The sequence below is a fragment of the Puma concolor genome, chromosome C1, assembly GCF_028749965.1.
Source record: "Puma concolor isolate L17-30 chromosome C1, mPumCon1.1.hap2, whole genome shotgun sequence".
Classification (NCBI taxonomy): Eukaryota; Metazoa; Chordata; class Mammalia; order Carnivora; family Felidae; genus Puma; species Puma concolor.
This window is the reverse complement of record NC_141674.1, coordinates 21,290,197-21,303,214: the sequence shown is the minus strand read 5'-3', so window position 1 is coordinate 21,303,214 and position 13,018 is coordinate 21,290,197. Positions and strand designations below refer to the sequence as shown.

At 41.0% G+C, this 13,018-nt stretch overlaps 1 long non-coding RNA gene across 1 annotated transcript; it reads left to right on the top strand.

Moving 5' to 3' along the window:
- Nucleotides 1–3,531: 3,531 nt before the first annotated feature.
- Nucleotides 3,532–6,038, top strand: LOC147577870 (uncharacterized). The gene is made up of 3 exons (XR_015254145.1): nt 3,532–3,724; nt 4,814–4,982; nt 5,310–6,038. It is a non-coding gene; the product is annotated as an uncharacterized LOC147577870 (long non-coding RNA).
- Nucleotides 6,039–13,018: the final 6,980 nt, after the last annotated feature.

Below are 13,018 nucleotides of genomic sequence, written 5' to 3'. Positions count from 1 at the left end.
GAGCTAACATTTAGTGAATACTTACCAGACACTGCTGTTGTTTAAGGGCCTTCTTATTTAATTCTGGAATAATAACAATGTAATAACAACTAAACTTAACATTTGCTATATGTCAGGCACTATTTTATTTTATTATTATTATTATTTTTTTTTTCGAGAGGGGGGAGGGGTAGATGGAGAGAGAGAGAGAACTTCAAACAGTCTCCATGCTCAGCATAGAGCCTGATGTGGGCTTGATCCCACGAACTATGAGATCATGACTTGAGCTGAAACCAAGAGTCAGACGCTCAACTGACTGAGCTGCCCAGGCTCCCTGTCAGGCACTATTTTAAAGCATTTTACGTGCATTAACCCCTCAACCCAATAATGTAGATATTCTATAGCTCCGTTTTAAGATAAGAAAACTGAGTTGGGGCGCCTGGGTGGCTCAGTCGGTTAAGCTTACGACTTTGGCTGAAGTCATGATCTCACAGTTTGTGAGTTCAAGCCCCACGTTGGGCTGTGTGCTGACAGCTCAGAGCCTGGAGCCTGCTTTGGATTCTGTGTCTCCTTCTCTCTCTGCCACTCCCCCACTTGTGCTCTGTCTCTCTCTGTCCATCAAAAATAAATAAATGTAAAAAAAATTTTTTTTTAAAAATCCTGGGCCCTGTGTTCAAATTATGCCTCCACCACTTTTTATTAGCTCCGTGTCCTAGGATAGATTATGTTTCCTGTCTGACTCAGCTTTTACTTGACTTATAGATGTGTTATGAGAAACAAATGATATTATGCATATAAATGTCTACGTTTAGTGCCTGGTACATTGTAAGGACTTCATAAATATTAGTATGATTACAGAAAATTTAGAAAATATAGGTAATCAAAATGAAGAAAATACTTGACATAACCATTAATTCTACCACCATTAACACTTGCATCAATTTCAATATCTTTAGCTGCAAGTGAAATAAAAAACAACCACAAGGAGGTACCCCTTCAAGTGTCGTGGGATCAAACCCCACATTGGGTTCTACACTGACAGCATGGAGCCTGCTTGGGATTCTCTCTCTCTCCCTGTCTCTCTCTCCCTCTCTCTCTATCCCTCTCCCACTGAGGCTCAGGCTCTCTCTCTCTTAAAATAAATTAGTGAGCATTAAAAAAAAAAAAAGGACAATAAGTGTTGGTGAGGATGTAGAGAAGTTGGAAACCCTCATACGTTGCCAGTGGGACTACAATATGGTTTACCCTCTGAGGAAAACAATTTGGTAGTTCCCCAAAAAGTTAAACATAGAAATACCCTATGCCCCTGAAATTCCACTGCTAGCTATATACCCAAAATAATTGAAAACAAGCACTTAAACACGTGCACACCTGTCCATAGCAGCACTAGTCACAATAGCCAACAGGTAGAAACGGTTCAAATGCTCATCAATGGATGACTGAACAAACAAATTGTGGTATATACATATAATAACATTTTTTAAATGTTTTTATTAATTTATTTTCGAGACAGAGAGAGACAGAGCATGAGCAGGGAGGGACAGAGAGAGAGGGAGACACAGAATCTGAAGCAGGCTCCAGGCTCTGAGCTGACAGCACAGAGCCCGACGTGGGGCTCGAACCCACGAAGTGTGAGATCATGACCTGAGCTGAAGTCAGACACTCAACCGACTGAGCCACCCAGGCGCCCCAATAACATTTTATTCAGTCATAAAAATGCATGAAGTATTGACACATGCTACAACATAGATGAACCTCAAAACACGTTATGCTAAGTGAAAGAAGCCACACACAATGGGGCACATGGTTGGCTCAGTTGCTTAGGCGACTGACTTCGGCTCAGATCATGATCTCACAGTTCGTGAGTTCGAGCTTCGCGTCAGGCTCTGTGCTGACAGCTCAGAGCCTGGAGCCTACTTCAGATTCTGTGTCTCCCCGTCTCTCTACCCCTCTCCTGCTCACGCTCTGTGTCTCTCTGTCTCTCAATAGTAAATAAACATTAAAAAGGCCATATATTGTATGATTCCATTTATTTTTTTTATTTATTTATTTTTTGTATGATTCCATTTATATGAAACACTCACAATGCAGAATGATGGTTCCAAGGGGCTAGGGCAAGAGGAGATGGGAGAAACTACTTAATGAGGAAGGGGTTTTACTCTGAAGTGACTAGGAAATATTTTGGAATTAGAGGAATGTTTGCACAACATTGTGAATGTACTAAATGCCCCTGAACTATGGCATTTAGAGTGGTTGATTTTATGTTATGTGAATTTCATCTCAATAAGCTATTTAAAAAACAAAAAGCTCTCAGATTTAAGCGAAATTAAGAAGAGGGCACCTGGGTGGCTCAGGTGGTTGAGCGTCCAACTTCGGCTCAGGTCATGATCTTGTGGTTCCTGAGTTCGATCCCCACATCCGGCTCGCTGTTCTCAAGTGTGTCAGCACAGAGTCCACTTCAGATCCTCTGTCCTCCTCTCTCTGCTCCTCTCCCACTTGTGCTCTCCCCCCAAAAGAGAAATATATTTAAAAAAAAAAAAGAGAGAAATTAAGAGGACTTCTGGTATTATTAAGTCCTGAGGTAGAATGGCTCTAGAATTGTGTATTTCAGTACCTCAAAGATTTCATCAAGGACCAAATTTCTTTCTAACTCTGTTTTTCCACTCTCAGTTTGTTGGCATTCCCCTCTCTTCCATACTTGAAAGATGGTTGGCATAGTTCCAAGTACCGCATGCAGATGTAACATCTAGCTCCCTTAGATTGTAGTGGAATAAAGGATACCTATTCCTGTAAGTAGCTCTCTCTCTTTTTAAGATAGCTCAATAAAAAGCTTTATTGAGATATATTTCACATAGCATACAATTCACCCATGTAAAATATACAACTCAACGACTTGAAAGACACCCACAGATTTGTGTAATCATCACCACAATCAATTTAGAACATTTTTTCACCTCAGGAAGAAATTTAGTAACCGTTAGCCTTCGCTCTCCATTTCCCCCAACATATTTGCCACCCTCAACTCTAAGCAACAACGAATCTATTTTCTGTCCCCATAGATTTGTCTGTTCTGGATGTTTCGTGTAAATGGAATCACACAATACGTGGTCTTCTGTGACTGACTTATTTCACTTAGTATAATGTCTTCAAGGTTGATTCATGTTGTAAAATGTATCAGTTCTTCATCCCTTTCTAACAATGAACAGTCTTCCATTACATGGATTTTCTTTATCCATTCATCAGTTGATGGACGTTTGGGTTGCTCCCACTTTTTAGTTATTACACATTATGAACATTATGTCAATTACACAAACATTTGTGGATAAGTTTTTGTGTAGACAGATGTTTTCACTTCTCTTAGGTGTATACCTGAGAATAGAATTGCTGGGCCATATGGTGACTCTGTATTTTACTTTTTCTAGGAACTGCCATATTGTTTTCCAAAGTGGCCGCACCATTTTATATTCCCACTAGCACTGTATGAGGATTCCAGTTTCCACATTCTTCTCCATAAGTTTTTTTTTTTTTTTTTAACTAGTAAGAAACCTTTCCTGGAAGCCCTCCAGCAGACTCTCCTTTCTGTCTCATTGGCCAGAATAATAATTCTGTTTTGGCTGCCCTGAAAGCAATTACTAGCATTTCCATGTTGGACTTAAGAGTTAAGTCTTCAGCTAAGCTCTGGATATGGACACCTGAACAAACTTGAGGTTCAATGTACAAAGAAGAAAAACAAAGGAGGTTTGGGGTAGGTAACCATATTCTGCTGTAATGTTTTTCAGGCCTGTTCCTTACAAACATATGAATATATTTTTAAACAAACAAAAAAAGATTATACTATATATATATATATATATATATATATATATATATATATCCACATATATATATATATATCCACATATATATATAATTTTGTAATTTGACTTTATTATTTGATGACATACTAGATATGTCTTCTATAACAATACATATTCATTTGTAACATGATTTTAATGGCTGAATGACATTTGTGAGTGCTTTAAATTTTGTAACTTACAGAAGCCGTTCTAAGTTTGTCTTGGCACACTTTAATTTTTTTTAATGTTTATTTTTGAGAGAGAGAGAGAGACAGAGAGACAGACAGAGCATGAGCAGGGGAAAGGCAGAGAAAGGGAGACACAGAATCTGAAGCAGTCTCCAGGTTCTGAGGTGTCAGCACAGAGCCCGACATGGAGCTCGACCTCACGGACTGCGAGATCATGACCTGAGCTGAAGTCGGATGTTTAACTGACTGAGCCACCCAGACGCCCCTGTCTTGGCACACTTAACATCAGACTCATAGAAGAATTTAAGTGTTGGTTCCGAGAGAAGGAGATGGATGATGGCAGAGACCAGTTTCTTGAATCTTCTGTCTCTTTAACTCAAAAAGTCAGGAGCCCTCTCCCCCTCTCTCCAGGAGGCACTCCCTCTGCCTTCCCACACTCTTGCTTTAATCTTCTTCACCTCCTAGGGAGCTTGCTTCAGTAATTGTCAAAACTTCTTCCTTTCCCTTCTCCCTGGCTGTTTCCCTCCTTTTCATGTCTCTAGAGCCTATGGAGAACTCCTTACAATGACATTTGAGACCCTGCATAATTGTATCAGTCAGAAATCTTCTGGTTGCAAGTGACAAAAAAGCCAATTTCATGTAACTAAAGAGGATGGGTGAAAACTTCAGGCATATCTGGATCCAGAGATTTAAAAACATTCAATCATAAAGTATTAGTCTCTCCTCTCTCTCTCTCTCTCTCTCTCTCTCTAACTCACTGTCTCTCTGTCTCACTCTTCAGTCTATAAATTTGATTTTCCTTTCTCCTAGTTTCCTTGGCGAAACAGAGTTTCTTTTTCCCTCAAGAGTTCCAACACAGGTGGTGGGGAGAATCTTCATTGACCCAACTTCAGTTACATGTCCATCCTGTACCAGTCACCGTTGCGTTCTAATTGGCTAGACCAGACTCGATCCTGTACCCACGTCTGGAGGTATAAAGGTGAGGTCAGGTCAACCAGAACTATATAGAATGAGAGCAGGGTAAGTGGATCTCCAGAGCAAAACAGGAGCATACTGTTCCCAAAAGATATAAAGGAGTCTGGGTAAGTAAATGGTGACATCCTTTCTAGGATATTCAGCCTGGTATTCCGTTTGTCCCTACCTGCATGGCCATGGGGGCTGTTTAAAACTCAGTATCCATTCTGATCAGTGGCTACCTATGCCCTTCTGGTTTTCAGCTATTTGGAACATTACCCCTGCCATTTCCACCAGTCTTGCTTTAAGTTATTAACTTTCTCAACCGGATCATCTGTCCCTGCCCCCATAGGCACACATCCTATGGCCCAACCCAGTGGTCACCCTTCTAAGGACCCTACTCTGAAGGAAGAGTCTGACTGTCTACTTCCAAGCCTACCCATCTTCAAAGACCACCAGTTTAACTACCATTTATTTCCTCCATGAAGCCTTCTTGTTTGCCCCCACCTGGAACCAACCTTCGATCTGCCCTACCCCCCCGAAACGTTCTTTATTAGCACCTCTTTCATTGTCTCTTTACTTGGAATGAGACTTGTACCATCTTCACCTCCCCTCTGAGACTCTAAGTTTGTTGAAAACAAGGGCCACATCTTATTCATCTTTCCATTTCCCAAAAGTCTGTTAAAATGTTCCCCTGCCGGGGCGCCTGGGTGGCTCAGTCGGTTAAGTGTCCGACTTCGGTTCAGGTCATGATCTCGCGGTCCGTGGGTTCGAGCCCCGCTTCGGGCTCTGTGCTGACAGCTCAGAGCCTGGAGCCTGTTTCAGATTCTGTGTCTCCCTCTTTCTCTGACCCTCCCCTGTTCATGCTCTCTCTCTGTCTCAAAAATAAATAAATGTTAAAAAAAATTTTTTAAAAAAATGTTCCCCTGCCATTTAATTAGTCCTGGGACACTGGGCAAAGCCTCTTTGGTCCTTGGTTTATTCTTTTATAAAATGGGATAATAATAGCCCTTGCCTCACAGTGTTTTTGTGAGGACTGACATACACACATAAATAATTTAGTGAGCATATACTATGTGTATTGGAGTCATGAGATGCCTTATAAAGGGCAAATACTTAGTGCTGGCACACCTGGGGATCAAACATCCTTTTCTAAATAGACTATGCTCCTAACTACTATTCCTAGTGGCCTCCCACATAGGAGAGGGACAGTGCCTGGCACTATTCCAAATGACCTCCCACATAGGAGAAGGACAGCGCCTAGCACACATAGAAGTACAATGAATGTTGCTAAATGTTTGACTCTGTTGAACTGAATCAAATTCCCTTGGCTGCACTTTCCCCTGGACTGTGGTTTGTCCCTTTCCAGTTCATCCTGCCTGTGCCATCAGACCACGTGACACCCCCCCCCACCTCAGGGTTGGGGGGGGTGCACTTAATTCCTGCTGACCTAGAATGTGTTTTCCCAGCACTTCTGTAAACTGGGAGGAGCCCATGGGTTGTAAATCCTGGATCTGGGACAGCCCAAAGGTCTTTGTTTGCACTAACCCAGACAACAGCTGGGACTCCAGCCTAGGGAGACGCAGCCTGGTGGGGGAGGTGAATGTGTGAGTTTGCCCGTCCTCCCTACACAGAGGAGTCCAAGGTCCAAGGCTGCAGGTCTCCTGTCTTGAACATATTGTTCACCCTTTGTGAATTTCTGGTGGTAAAACCACTCACCTCACAACAGCCTTATGGCTAGATATTTGGGAAAAGGACAGTGGGGATCCGGATCCACTGAACTTCTATTCCTGCTCCTGGGAACATTTTTCGCCCCAAGTTATTTGTTGTTCATTTACCAAGCAGTTGATATGTGCCAAGTGTTGTATTGAACATGTCATGTGCATTATTTAATTCAGGATTTTTCAACCTCAGGGCTATTAACAGCTTGGCTGGAAAATTCTTTGTTGTAAGAGACTGTTTTGTGCACTGTAGGATGGTTAGCAGCGTCCCTGGCCTCTACCCACTGGATGCTGGTAGCACCCACCCGTTTGTGACAGCCAAAAAATGTCTCCAGAATTTGCCAAATGTCCTGTGGGGCAAATCATTCCAGGGTGAGAACCACTATGGAGTATACTGTGGAGGGGAAAACAGATTGTAAAACAGACTGTTTAATATACTGCCATTTTGTTAGCATATTTAAGCACAGGAGGAAGATCTAGAAGATAAATTCTACAAAAAAAAAAAAATAACAGTAATACTCTCCAGGCATGGATTATTAGCAACTTTCATTTTACTATTTCTGCTTATCTGTATTTTCTTTCTTTTTTAAATGTTTTTTATTTATTTATTTTGGGAGAGAGAGAAAGCATGCGAGAAGGGGAGGGTCAGAGTGAGAGGGAGAGAGAGAAAGGATTCCAGTGCAGGCTCCACACTGCCAGCGCAGAACCTGACGTGGGGCTCAAACCCACAAACCGTGAGAACATGACCTGAGCTGAAATCAAGAGTTGGACACTTAACCGAATGAGCCACCCAGGAGCCCCTACTTATCTGTATTTTCTGATTTTTCTATAATGAACAGAAAACATCTTTTTTTCTTTCTTGTATGTTTCCACAAAGAAATAGAGTTTACTTACATGAAATACATGTAATAAAACAGTGAATGATACATTAAAAAATTTAAATACCAGGGCCAGGGTAGACATATAAATCAATGGAACAAATTGAAAAAAATCAGAAATAGACTCACATATGTTTATTCAATTGATTTTTTTAAAATTTTTTAATGTTTATTCTTGAGAGATAGAGACAGACTGAGCACGAGCAGGGGCGGGGCACAGAGAGAGGGAGGCACAGAATTCAAAGCAGGCTCCAGGCTTTGAGCTGTCAACACAGAACTGACGTGGGGCTTGAACCCACGAACCACGAGATCATGACCTGAGCCAAAGTCGGACGCTTAGTGGAGTGAGCCACCCAGGCGCCCCTCAATTGATTTTTTTAAATGTTTATTTATTTTTGACAGACAGACAGAGCGTAAGCAGGGGAGGATCAGAGAGAGACAGAGACGCAGAATCCAAAGCAGGATCCATGCTCTGAGCTGTCAGCACAGAGTCCAATACGGGGCTCCACCTCACGGACCTCTAGCTCATGACCTGAGCCGAAGTGGGACACTTAACTGACTGAGCCACCCAGGCATCCCTCAATTGATTTTCAACAGAGGTAAAAAAAAAAAAAAAAAAAAGAAAAATTAAATGGAGAAAAGATAGGCTTTAGCAAATAGTGCTGGAATAGTGATATTTGAGGGGAGAAAATGAACCTCTACAGTAACCTCATAGCATACACAAAAATGAACACGAAATGAATCATAGATCTAAAGGTTAAAGACAAAATTTCTGGATGAAAAAACCATAGGAGAATAACAGTGTCACCTTGGGTTAGGCAGAGATTCCTAGATGAAGCACAAAAGGTCTGAACCATAAAGGAAAAATAATTGATATATTGCACTTCATCAAAATTACAATCTTCTCCTCTTCTAGAGAATGAAAAGGCAAGCCACAACATGGGAAAAAATATTTACAGTTCATATACCTGACAAAATATAAATCCAGAATATCTAGAATATATAAAGAACATGTATTTACTTAATAATAAGAAAAAAAAATAAACAAAATCAGCAAAGTTTTATTAAAAAGACATTAGACAGATATGCAAGATCTACATATAACCAATAAGTACATGAAAAGATGCTCAATGTCATTAGTCATCACAGAAATACAAATTAAAAGTTATGAGCTACTGGGCTGCCTAGCTGGCTCAGTTGGAAGAACATGGGACTCTTGATCTTGTGGTCTTGAGTTGGAGTCCCACACTGGGTGCCGAGATTACTTAAATAACTAAAACTTAAAAATAAAAATTATGAGCTACTATTACATACCCGTGAGAATGGCTGAAGTTACAAAACGCTGACAATACCAAGGGCTGACAAGGAGGCTGGGCCATGGGCACTCTTATGTGTTGCTACAAAATGAAACAGCTATTTTGGAAAATGATTCAGGAATTTCTTATAAAATTAAATATGCACTTGACACATGTCCTAACAATTTCACCCCCATGTTTTCACCCAAGAGAAATGAAAACCTGTAACAGCTTTATTTATAGTAGCCCAAATTGCAAACAACTCCTATGTCCATCAACTGGTGAAGGAACAAACAAATTAGGATATAGCTGTACAATAGTATTCTACTTGGCAATAAAAAGGAGTGAACTACTCATACAACATGATGAATACACACAAAAACATGATGAGCATCAAAAGCAATATGCTAACTGAAAGAAGCCAACCACAAAAGATTACACAATGAATACTTCTATTTATAAAAAATTCTAGAAAAGTCGAAACTATAGTGACAAAGCAGAGCAGTGATTGCTAGGGGAGGGGGTTGAGGGGAAGGAACTGATGTTAAAGGGGTCTGAAATTTTGAATATAAAATATGTTATATCATCAAACATTAAAAAAAAATTAAATGGGAAGCCTGGGGGGCTCAGTTGGTTAAGCGTCTAACTCGATTTCGGCTCAGGTCATGATCTCATGGTGTGTGAGACTGAGCTCTGCACTGACAGCACTGAACCTGCTTGGGATTCTCTGTCTCTGTCTCTCTCTCTCTCTGTGTGCCCCTCCCCTGCTTGGGCATGTGCTCTCTCTCAAATAAACATTTAAAAAATTTTTTAAAATATTTTATATCATGACGGTGATGGTTACATGACTGCACACATGGTCAAAACTCAATGAGTCATACACTTAACAAAGGCAAATTTTATTGTATGCAAATTACACCTCAGTAAGACTCACTGTAACAATCCTGTTGCTATGATAAACCTATCAAAATGGCTAAAATAAAAAAGAGATTGACTATACCTAGTGTTGAAGAGGATGTGGAACAGCTGGTACTCTTGAACATTGTGGCGGAGAGTGTAAAATGGTAGAACCACTTTAGAAAACAGTTTGGCATTTTTTTTTGTGACGTTAAACATACATTTACCACACAACACAACAGTTCCACTTCTAGGGATTTACCCAAGAGAAACAAATATATGCCACAAAAAGACTTACGACTGAGTATTCATAGCAGCTTAATTCAAATAATTGGCACAAGCCAAATATTCACTAACTGATGAAGAGGAATGTGGCATGTTCATACAGTGAAATAGCACTCAGCTCTAAAAAGAAATGACCTAGGGGCGCCTGGGTGGCTCAGTTTAGCGTGAGACTCTTGATTTCGGTTCAGGTCATGATCTCATGGTTGTGAGATAAAGCCCCACGTCAGACTCAGGGCTGGGTGTGGAGCATGCTTGGGGTTCTCTCTCTCCTCTTCTTCTGCCCCTCCCCCGTGCACATACAGTTGCACACAAACACACACACACACACACACACACACACACACACACTCACTCTCTCTCTAAAGGAAAATTTTTAAAATGAGGTGCCTGGGTGGCTCAGTCGATTAAGCATCTGACTTCAACTCAGGTCATGATCTCACGGTTAGTGAGTTCAAGACCCTCATCAGGCTCTGTGCTGACAGCTCAGAGCCTGGAGCCTGCTTCAGATTCTGTGTCTCCCTCTCTCTCTGCCCCTCCCCCGTTCATTCCCTGTCTCTCTCTCAAAACTGAACATTAAAAAAAGTAAAATTAAATTAAAATTTTTAAATGAAAGAACGACTTACTGTTATAAAAAACTCATGAATGGACTTTAAAGACATTATGCCGAGCCAAATAAATCGTACATAAAAAGCACATACTGTGTAATTCCACTTGTGTGAAATTATAGAACAGGCTAAACTAATCTGTCCTTGAATGCAAAACTAAAAGGAATGCCAAGATAAATCCGTTGAAGATAGTCTGGACACATACAAGGCTATGTTTTGGGAGATGACTTAAAACTTGTTTGATATAATCAGAACAATGAGAAGACAATGTAGTTTTCTTTTTCATATAATTTGTTGATTTTTTTTGTCTTAAAAAGTGTTAAAAAAAAAGAGTTGCTATAATTTAGCCCAATACCATGGCCCAGGTATTAATGTTTAGCATTAACTATCCTAAATTTAGAGGAAACACTTCTGCTTATCTACTATTTCTTTGTTTGATATAATGATTATGTTCCTATTCAACAAGAAACCCCAAAAGAGAACCTTATCATTTTTCCTCATTTCTTTTTTTTTTTAATGTTTTATTATTTTTGAGAGAGAGAGAGAGAGAGAGAGAAGGGGGGGGAGCAGAGAGAGATCGGGACAGAGGATCCTTAGCAGGCTCTGCACTGACAGCAGAGAGCCCAATGTGGGGCTCGAACTCGCAAACCAAACTCATAAAACATGAACTCGTGGCCTGAGCCAAAGTCATACTCAACCAACTGAACCACCCAGGCGCCCCTAATTTTCCTCACTTCTTCCTTAAGTCGACGTCTGTTTGGAATTTCAGAATCATTCTTAAGTTGTGTATCATCAAATTAAAGGAAGCGTGTAGAATAAAATGGATAATGACTATTTATCTCCGATGCTTTCTTTTCAAATGCTTTCTCTTTAGAAATATTTAAAGTAAAAACCCTGCTTTATATATGTCATCATCTCTCCAGAAGCCATCAGGTTATCCATGTTCTCTTGTAATTTTGTAGGTAGAATTGATTTTTTTTGCTTTGTTTGGTTTGGATTTTTAAAATGTTTATCAAAAAAATTTTTTTAATGCTTATTTATTTTTAGAGAGAGAGACAGAGCATAAGTGAGAGAGGGGCAGAGAGAGAGACACACACACAGAATCCGAAGCAGGCTCCAGGCTCTGAGCTGTCAGCACAGAGCCCGCCGCGGGGCTCGAACTCACAAACCATGAGATCATGACCCTAGCTGAAGTCCGATGCTTAACCTACTGAACCACCCAGGCGTTCCTGTAGGTAGAGTTTTTATCAACAAACTCTTTTCTCTAAATGGGCAAATTATGATTATTATTAATTCTTGTCACCAATTAGCTGTCGTCAATTTATCTAGCGACTGTTGGCAAATGCCCCGAAGGAAAATACTCTCTTAAGCCTAGTGAAGTAATACATTTTGTTCCACTTATGTTTTTGTTTTAATGTTTGCATGCAGAACTTTGTGAATTGCTAATGAAGACATGAGTGATTAAGAAAGCTACTCTGGGGGCGCCTGGGTGGCGCAGTCGGTTAAGCGTCCGACTTCAGCCAGGTCACGATCTCGCGGTCCGTGAGTTCGAGCCCCGCATCGGGCTCTGGGCTGATGGCTAGGAGCCTGGAGCCTGTTTCCGATTCTGTGTCTCCCTCTCTCTCTGCCCCTCCCCCGTTCATGCTCTGTCTCTCTCTGTCCCAAAAATAAATAAACGTTGAAAAAAAAAAAATTAAAAACAAAAAAACAAAAAAAAACACAAAAAAACAAAAAAAAAAACAAACAAAAAAAAGAAAGCTACTCTGTAGTGACAGAAAGTGGAGAGTGGTTGTCTGGGGGACACAAGAAAGGGAGTTGGGGATTTGCTGCAAAGGGCCGCACAGGAATCTGATTTGGGCGATGGTCGCATAGGTGTGTGCTTTTGTCAAAACTCACAGAACTGTATGCATTTGAACCATGTGCGTTTTAGGGGTGCCTGGGTGACTCAGCTGGTTAAGCCTCTGACTGGCTCAGGTCATGATCTCTCGGCTTGTGAGTTCGAGCCCCACATCGGGCTCTGTGCTGACAGCTCAGAGCCTGGAGCCTGCTTTAGATTCTGCGCCTCCCTCTCACTCTGCCCCTCCCACTGCTCGTGCTCTGCCTTTCTCTCTCTCTCAAGAATAAACATTAAAAAAATTTTATTTGGTCGCCTGGGTGGCTCAGTCGGTTGGGCGTCTGGCTTCAGCTCAGGTCATGATCTCACAGTGAGTTCGAGCCCGGCGTGGGGCTCTGTGCTGACCGCTCAGAGCCTGGAGCCTGCTTTGGATTCTGTGTCTCCGTCTCTCTGCCCCCCCCCCCCCCCCCCGCTCACACCTCTGTCTTTCTCTCAAAAAGTAAGTAAACGTTACAAAAAAATTAAAAATAAAATAAAATAAAAAAT